We start from the raw sequence: 9,534 nt of genomic DNA, 5'->3' as shown, positions 1-9,534 counted from the left end.
AGAAAACAAAACTAAAATATAGAAAAACAAAAGCTAAATAAAAAGAAACTACAGCCAGCTAGCAACAAACAACAAAGTCAAGCGCAATTAGGATCCTCTGGATAAGAAGAAACCACCGATGAGTGAACGTTGTTCAGACGGAAGGAGAGGTCTCTAAGATGCATACGTAGAATCGCATATACATCAACCAGGATTTTATGGACAAGATTATTAAGGATGACCGAAATTTGACAGAAAGTAGCATCATTGCGTGCCATCCAAACAAACTACCAAGTAGTAAGCAACCATGTCTTCCAGATCAGTCTCCACCGCTTGTATCATCTAATTTCAATAAGGCCTAGGAGCAGATCAAGCGCAAAAGACTCCTCTTTGACAATTACGTTAGGAGATCTCCACGTGCTATTAAATAGGGCCACGAAAATTGGGCAGGACCAGAATAAATGAAAAGTAATTTCTTCAGTAGCTTGACACAGTACACAATAACTTGGAAACTGAAAGCCCAACTTCTTTAAATAACTGTGAGTCTGAACCCTATCATGCAAAATTAACCAAGCCAAGACCCGAGATCTTGGGGAAGGGCCCTTACCCCATAATACACACTCAGAAAACCAATTTGCCCCTGGGGGGAGCAACGATCTATACACTTTGTGGGTGTGGAACGCACCATTTGGTGCAATCGCCCATTGCAACCACTGATCATAATTTTTTGCATCCCCAATTTGATCTCTGAAGGACGATAAGGCTCTCAGCCACATGCTTCGCAAGTGCAAGATCGCCAGCCCCCGGGTTCCATGACGAAAATGAGATAAATCAGGAGCATCATATTTAGCATGAAGCAAACGAGCACATGGAGAACCTGGTTGATGGGTCATCCAACATTGCTTGGCCACAAGAGCAATACTCCTCTGTCTTGGAGCAAAAACACCTAAGCCATTGATTACTTGATGGAGATAAGAAGAAAACTTTGAAGAAAGGAAGATGACTATCAAGAATTATATCATTCTATTATAAAATCTCTAAATCACTTAGTTAACTGAATGACAAACAAGCATACATACAACAAAAGCACAAAATAAATCTCTTTATAAGCTTACTTTGAACATTATACATTGAAATAATAGAGTTTGTGCAGTAATATTCATACTTTATCACATATATTACAAATATAGGAAAATCATTGATTTTTTCAATCTAAAAGCAAATTTTTTTTTTTTTTGGGGGGGGGGGGCAGGGTTTTTGGGTATCATAAACCCTGCAATTGGAAAATTGCTAGTGAGACCAACATCCAACTATCCAAGCTCAGCTTCTGTACTTCTCCTTGTACATGTAAATAATGTTTGCTCAATAAAAGGTCGGGGGCCTTATCTCGTACCTCTCTCATCATGGAGCAAAAAAGAAAAGAAAAATCGGAAATCTTTAGCAAAGAGAGCGTCATGCTGACTTGAGTCTGTTATAACCATGGTGATAAAAACAACGACGGAAATATCGTTACTTTGGCCGCCAATTTCAAACAGCCAAAATATGATGATATTTTCGATTGAACCGGCAAGAGTTAGCATCGAGAAAGGAGGGAGGATCAGGTGCAATGTGATTGCACACTTTTACTGTGCTTCTGCACCTCATCACTGGCCTACCAACAGCAGATGGTGAGTGATCAGGTACAACAACACACTTTTTTATTTTAATTTATAACCAGAAGAAACCGCACCCGGCACCAAGACCTGGTCTCACTGGCTCAGTCTGTCAAACCTACGGTCATCTCGCGGGCAGAGTAAAACTCTGAAACTAGGACTCCCTGCCCCCGGGCCTATGCTATGCATTGGCTTGCGCAGAAGGGCGACGCCCACGAGAATTGAACCTTGACTGCTTGTCAAACAGCCAAGGCCCCCACCCCACTACGCCAACCCCCCTTGGGCTACAAGAGCACGCTTAAGGTAAGCAATTACACCCAGTCTCAATTCTGGAGAAATTAAGGCAAAGTTTTCACCACTGCATGCTGGAAATGTCAAGTCCATGCATAGTGACAAAGGTTTTTATCGGCAATTTCTCATGTTTTAAAAAACTCGCGAGAAATCGAAAAAATTTCATAAATCTTGTATTTTTTGTCAAAATCTCGGCAATAAAAAAACTAATTAAAAAAAAAAAAAAAAATTTTATAAGAAAATATTAATAAAAATTATTTAAAAATAAAAATACATGATTTTTTCGTGATAAATAGCCGTTTAAAACGTAAATAGCGAGTTTAAATCGCGGTATTTATGTTTTTTTCATAAATCTCGTGATATTTTGAAAATCTTGCAAGAAATTGCCGTTTTAAACTTTCAGGCAATTTCTCGCGATATTATCGCGAGAATTTCATAAATCTCGCGATATTTGTCACTATGAGTCCATGACAGTTACTAACAATATTCGTAGGCATATCAAAGCGTTTCAAAAAAGTAGTTACACTATAAAAACTCCAGGGTGCTGCAATAATGAAGACGGGCAAGCATGCGGTTGTCCTTCCTTACTGGAAGACCACCCTCTGTCTATAAATATATTTTGTGTTTCTTGGGCTGAAACAAGAGAGTGAGAGAAGGGGGTGTGATCTATCTGAACACCAACCATGAAGAATCACAAGCTCTTCTTCTCTCTCAACACCATTCTTCTTCTTGTCCTTATCATCATTACCATCTTCATTTCGGAATCGATTCAAGTGGAGTGCAGCAGGCCTCTTGATCATCTGTCAAGCGATTACCTCACCAGGAGCATAAGCTCATAAGGGTCCTACTGATGGAGGAGCAGGCCATCGCTAGATGACCAAATCATTCGTCTTCTTTTTCCTTTGCCATCTTTTGATCGGACTTCAGTTTTTTTTATCTCATAGCCATATAAGCATATCTACATGGAGATACTGAATATTTTTTGTTACAAGGATGCAGAATTTATGAGTGAAAATCCAGTTGGTAGTGATTTTTTCAACATTTCAATAAAATCTTTATTTTCATTAAGAAAAAGAAATTTGACGAGCTACCTTTTCCTTCACAAGAAAAATATGAAATGCTTTATCCGGTTTATGTTCGGCACGAAACACTTGCAATTATATTTATTATTTGGCAATTGGATGGGCATGAATAAGAGGACATGCTTTTTTTTTTTTTTTAATGACGAACTGGCCGAAGCGAGGAAAACCCCGAGTGGGGCCCACGCCCACCCTGCCTTATGCGGCCCACCTCTGAAAGCTACAGGTGCCTTCTCATCTCAGCACCCTCGTAACCATCCTCCAAGTTATGATGCTGGGCAAATGCCATTCTTTTCTAAAACATCACTTTTTTTAGAAATATGCAATCATTCATATTTGAGGATTGTATTTGTTAGATTGTTAGATATAGAATTTGAATGTGAGCATGCATTGCGCCATCTAGTGGTCAGAATGTTGCTTGGTAAGATGGTGAGAAAATTCCACTTGAGATCGATCCCCACCGAGTATGGCTGGTAAACGAGGACGAGCTTAAAGTGTTCAAGCTTGGTTCATTCTTGTATTGAGCCAACCCGAGTTCCAGCTCATAATCAGCCCAAGTAAAACGAGCTGAGTTTGGCTCGCTTGTTTATAAAAAAAAAATACATTTTTTAGAGCGCTGGAAGAAATAGGATTACAAAAAATTACATGTAAAATAATAGATTTTTTACTACCTAATGAGCTTATATAACTCGAGCCGCGAGCTGAATACTACTTTTTTATATTCATCTTGCAGAGGCTTTTTTTTATGAGTTTGAACGAGCTCTTTACGAGCCGAACGTGAGCCCAGCCATGAGCAGCTCATCTTATTTTCCAGCCCTACCCTCGAGATCATACTGGTGGCTTGCTTAGTGGGTGTTCTTTGCCGGTTAGGATAATCTCCCAGGGTTTACTATCCAGGTTAAGGGGTCATTAAGTGACCCGCCGGTTCCTATGCAGGTTCCTCGCCATAAAAATGGATGTGGAATTTGAAAATTTATTTGTGTTTTTAATTTTTGAATACAAATTTTCTTTTCTTGTTTGGATAAAAACACCAATTAATGTTTAGCCAATTTCCCAGACTGCATGTTATGATTCTTTTTTGGGTTGTGTTAACCCAACATGATCCTGAATGCTGCTCCTAATCCATGTCAAGAATTATACAAGGAATTGATAAAAAAGAATTCTAGTAAACAATGTGTATAGCTAGATTATATTCGTAGGGTCTAATTGATAAAAGAACTTGAAAAATATTTAAAAAAATGGTCTCTACTAGATGGGTGTAGGTCCACCTAGTGCACCCTATCATCTTTATTATATAAATTGATTGTGTAAAAATGCTATGTGTCAGTTTAAGGAATAATCTTAGCATTGGTAACAGAAAGATCAATTTGAAGCAGTAATGTCTTTTAATTTATTGTATTGAACTTGGGAAGTGGGTCTTACAAAACCTGCTTGCTAGGCCCAAAACATCATGCTCAAAAACCGATGGCAGCAGTTTGGTTGTGTTTCTTGGGTGCATGCATGAGTTTCTTGAAGCAACAGCCTAGTTTTGCACAAGCAACTTAGTTTTTTTCTATTATGGCATGTACAAAATCCGTTCTCCAAAGTCAAGAATGTGTCTTGGATCTAAAGCATCATTCTCATGTGAGTTATGCTGCCTCCTGATTCTTATAAAACTACAGCAACCACGAGAAACGGTGGCCTTCACGGGTTCAGCAACCATATTAACTCTTTTCTTTTTTCGAAACAAAAAATACATTTTAACTCTTTTCCAAATTCAGCATTTTCATGGTGCAAAGATCGCCCTTCTTTGGCCCACAAGGACTCTGCACACCTAGCTAGGTGCCTTAGCTTAAGAAGTTAAAGGACATCAAGAGTTTAATACTAAGAAGGCCCACAAGGATTCTTCATACCTAGCTAGGTGAGTTAGCTTAAGATATTCAAGTTGAAGGACATCAAGAGTTCAATAATGCCTTTTTTGCAAGACCAAAATAAGCGAAGGCTGGGAGTAGGGATCCACACTAGCTGGGTTCGATCCGATCTTGGGCTGGCTCGATTCGACTTGAGAAGAACTGACTGTTCAAGCTTGGCTCGAGCTTGAACAGCCTATGCTTGGGATCGGCTCGAGTTGAGCTCGGCTCCACTCAAACCCAGTCCACTTTCAAAAGAGTCCAAAGACTTACCCACTATCTACTCTTTCAATAAAAAAAAGCCGAGTAACTTAAATCTTAACCAATTAAATGAATAAATCATCTTTTGCTTAGCACACAATTTTTGTGCCGTCTTTTCAAACCCTATTGAAAGCCATCCATGGGGTCATACACTTGGTTCTTTGAGTCTTTACCGCAGCATCAAACACGCAAGCATGAAACACGCAAATTCAACAATGGGGTACACTGATATGCATGTAAAATAAGCTACCCCTGATACCATGCCCATGGTTTTGTGAAACCTTACAAACATATGCATGTGACCAGAGTCTTAAAATGGCAAAGCATGCCCATTGCTGCCCCAACAGTGCAAGACTAGGGTGATGAGAATATGTGATCCAGAAATGTGCAAACAACCATGCAAACCGGACCCAAGGGAGGTTAGTGTAGTGGGGTGGGCCTTGGCTGCTAGATGGGCAGTTAAGGTTCGATTTTCATGGGTGTTGCCCCTTTGCACAAGCCAATGCGTAGCATAGGCCCCGGGGGCAGAGGTCCTAGCCTTGGAGTTTTATGCTATCGGTACGATGACCGTATGTATGGCTGGCTGAGCCAGCGCAACCAGGTCTTCGTGCCAGGTACAGTTTCTTCGGGTTATAAATAAAAAAACACGTGACAAAATACAAATATTTTAGCATCTGACTCTGCAGATGTTAGCATGATTAAGAAAATACACAAATAACTGTGTAAACTGAGTATATTTGCCATTCTTCTGCAAATCCCACTGTCAGTTGTGTTCCACAAGGTTGACCTGGTAGGCATCGACATTTAAATAGTATTTTTTTGAAAAAAAAAATACAAATATTTGAGTTTTAAATATTTATAACAATTTTGTGCCGTTGATTAATTTCACTACCCTGTAAAAACCTACTCGTGTGACAAAATCGGATGACCCGAGAGCCAGTTCTTATGAAATCAAGTATGTAGATCACATCTGTGCTGTATATTTTATACATTCTTTTGCAAATCCGACTCTATAGATGTCTTTGGTTAATTAGGCCAATTTGTAAAAAGAGACAATTAAACAGTATTTTTAATTTAAAAAATGCAAAATTTTGAACTTTAAATATTTATAAATTTTTTGATCTGTTGATTTTCGTGCCTTCTAAAGACATACTCATGTGATGGCATCAGATAATCCAAGAGATGATCCACTACAAGAAAAATGTTAATTAGCGACGGAAATTTGCGACGGATTTTTGCCGTCGCAAATTAGCGACGGATTAGCTAGAGAAAACTTTCTTCATGAATCCGTCGCTAAGTAGCGACGGATTAGCGACGAAAGTTTTCTCTAACTAATCCGTCGCTAATTAGCGACGGATTAACGACAACAATTGTTTCGTCGCTAATTCTCAATACCAAAAAAACATTTTAGCGAAGGATTTAGCGACGGAATTTTTCCGTCGCTAATCCGTCGCTAATTAGCGACGGATTAGCGACGGAAAAATTCCGTTGCTAAATCCCTCGCTAATTTTCGATTTAAACCGAGCGCGAAATTTTCCCTCTCTCCCTTTCGAAATTTAAATCGGGCCCACTCTCCCCCTCTCCTCTTGCTTTTTTATCCTACCGGGTTGCTTCATTCCATCCCGTTCCATTCCCTTCTTATTCCCACGGAGGCCGGGCTGAACCTTTCAACTGGTCCCAATACTCTCAGCGCCTGGGCAGCGTGCTTGACGCCCACGAGCTTCTCCATGAGCTCAACACCACGCAAAATCGCCTCGTCACGACCGAGGCCCATCTCTCCGAGGTGCAGAACCAGCTTCACTCCTCCAACACCCTCCTCGAGAACCTGCTCACGGAGCTGGCTCGGCTGAAGGAGTCGCTGCCGGAACGGGGGAGCAATAGCGGCCAGAACGACCCCGTGGTCCTTGAACAATATGATGGTGCCAAGACAGATCACCTGGCTGGTTGGGGCCCCGATGTCCCCGACGAGGTGAGGAACGTGGTGGGTCCGCACAAGCTGCCGCTGGGTTTCTCGCCCACCTTCGGCTCCGAGGAGATCTACCCGCCGGTGGGTCACGCCTGCCGACGGTTCCAGGAGGAGCTGAAGCAGTACATGTCGTACGACATCGGGGGGACGTGCCCGGCGGACGACATCTTTGTGCAGCGGCTGATGATCAAGGGGTGCGAGCCCTTGCCCCCGAAGGCGGTGCCACGCAAGGTCTGCCTTTGGCGTCGTCGTCCTCCGGTTCACGGAGGATGACGACGCCGGTTCACGGAGGACGACGATGCCTGTCGGGTGCGGTATAAGTCCGGCTTATTGCTGCCGGAATACCGCCCGACAGGGATCATTTTTTTTTATTTTTTTTTTAAATTTAGCGACGGATTAGCGACGGATAATGTCCGTCGCTAATCTGTCGCAAATTAGCGACGGAATTAACGACAAATAAGTTTTTTCGCTAATTAGCGAGCAAAAATTCGCGATGGCCTCTATCCATCGCTAATCCGTCGCTAAACTGTTTAGCGACGGATTAACGATGGATATAAGCCGTCGCTAATCCATGATTTTCTTGTAGTGATCCCTATAAAATCAAGCATGTAAATCACATATATATAGTCAGATTAAAAAAAAAGAATCATCGAAAAACCCAGTTCTCACGAGAGTTCACATATTGTCAATTTGCATACCCTCATCACCCTACATACTATATTATTAAATGTGTCATTCTTTGTATCAATGTTGAATTAGCCTCATACCATTGTCTTTTCAAATTTAAAGTCAGCAACTCTGTGGGTGAGAATGTGTCATACATGTGTGTGTGAAAGCTGAAATGTACAGAATGTTCCCCTGTTGACTTTAAAAGGATGCAGCAAATTGACAGACTGGGTTGACAGGTGAAGTTGGGATGTCGAGGGCTGCCCAAAGTAGGTCACATGGACATGCTGGTCTCATGAAATCCATGTGTTACTTCTTTGTGGGTCACCCAGTGGTGTTATTAAATTTTTGAATGCTAGGGTTAGGTCAATAACTTCACCTAAGTAGTTGAACCCATGGCCTTGTTATCAGATAACATTTCACCTGTGGTCCTAAGTGCACCCTTGTGGTTTGGTATAGAGGCCTGCCGACAACTATGAGGGCCGTTTATGGCCTGCATGGTCATGTTGATTATGCTAAGATAACTGCCTCAAATAATGGAGATACTGGGTCGAATGAGATAGCTGGTTTTTTTTTTTTTTTTATAACCTGAAGAAACCACACCCGGCGCAAAGACATGGTCGTGCTGGCTCAGCCGATCATACCTACGATCGTCGTGCGGAAGGTGTAAAATTCCTTGACAAGGAAACCCTTCACTGGTGCCTATGTGGGGGCGTCAGCTTGCAGAGGCATGGAATCGAACCTTGTAGTTTGGATCATATGGAGTCATCCCTTAGCTCAATGTTGAGTACTTTTGAGGAGATATTATATTTTTTTAAGTATTAGCTAGATGCGTATTTTAGATTTATTGAACCTCCAGGGGAGCCACATACTGGTCAGGGTGCACAAATGCCCGCACTGACCCTGAAATCCATAAGGGGGGTTGGGTTAGGGTGCAGTGCCCACCCTAACCCGAATGTTGTGCCTCTCCCATACGTGAAAAGATTAGGTGTAATATGATTTGCACAAATATTTGTGCATCAAGCACCTGATAACCCTCCATGGGACAGGGCCTGTCAGCTGTGGGACCCAAGACCTGATGGAGTGCTTAATGCACAAAATTTTGTGCAATCATATTGCACGGGACTCCTCTCAAACCCTCTGAGAGAGAGAGAGAGAGAGAGAGAGAGAGAGAGAGAGAGAGAGAGAGAGATATGCATATACACATGCACACTAACACAAACATTTGTGCCCACCCTAATTTGGATTTCCAGCTCCGCTTGTGCCTCCAAATCATCGTATACTTCATTTATGTATTTTTCTTGTTTTGATAGTTTTCTATTTTTTGGATTTTACAGTTTTTGAATTAAAAAACAAATTTTAAACTAACTGATTCAAGTCAAGTTGATTTTTTCCAGTAGTTTACATTCAAAAACCGATTCTAACAGCATTTATCTAGCTTGCCTATTAGAAAAGGTTTGTTTCATGCCCTTTTCTATGAAAGAGACCCTCTTTCAAAGGAAATAAGGTTTCTGTGAAACAAATATGTTTACGAGAAATATATGGTGGAACTTACATATTGAATGCAAAAAAGCAAAGTTCCTGTCAAAATGGGTTCATACCTCCCCCTCTGGGAAGCACTTTCCTAAAAAGAAAAGAGGCATCCTTTGAGTGGAAAACACCCACTTAGGAACGTGATTATTACGCATGAGAGAGAAGGAAATCCCTTTTGTGGAAAGGAGGACACACACTTGGAAAAGGCACCATGTGTT

The sequence above is a fragment of the Nuphar pumila genome, chromosome 5, assembly GCF_984573655.1.
Source record: "Nuphar pumila chromosome 5, dmNupPumi1.hap1.1, whole genome shotgun sequence".
Taxonomy (NCBI): Eukaryota; Viridiplantae; Streptophyta; class Magnoliopsida; order Nymphaeales; family Nymphaeaceae; genus Nuphar; species Nuphar pumila.
The sequence above is the reverse complement of the archived record's forward strand: the minus strand, read 5'-3'. Positions refer to the sequence as shown.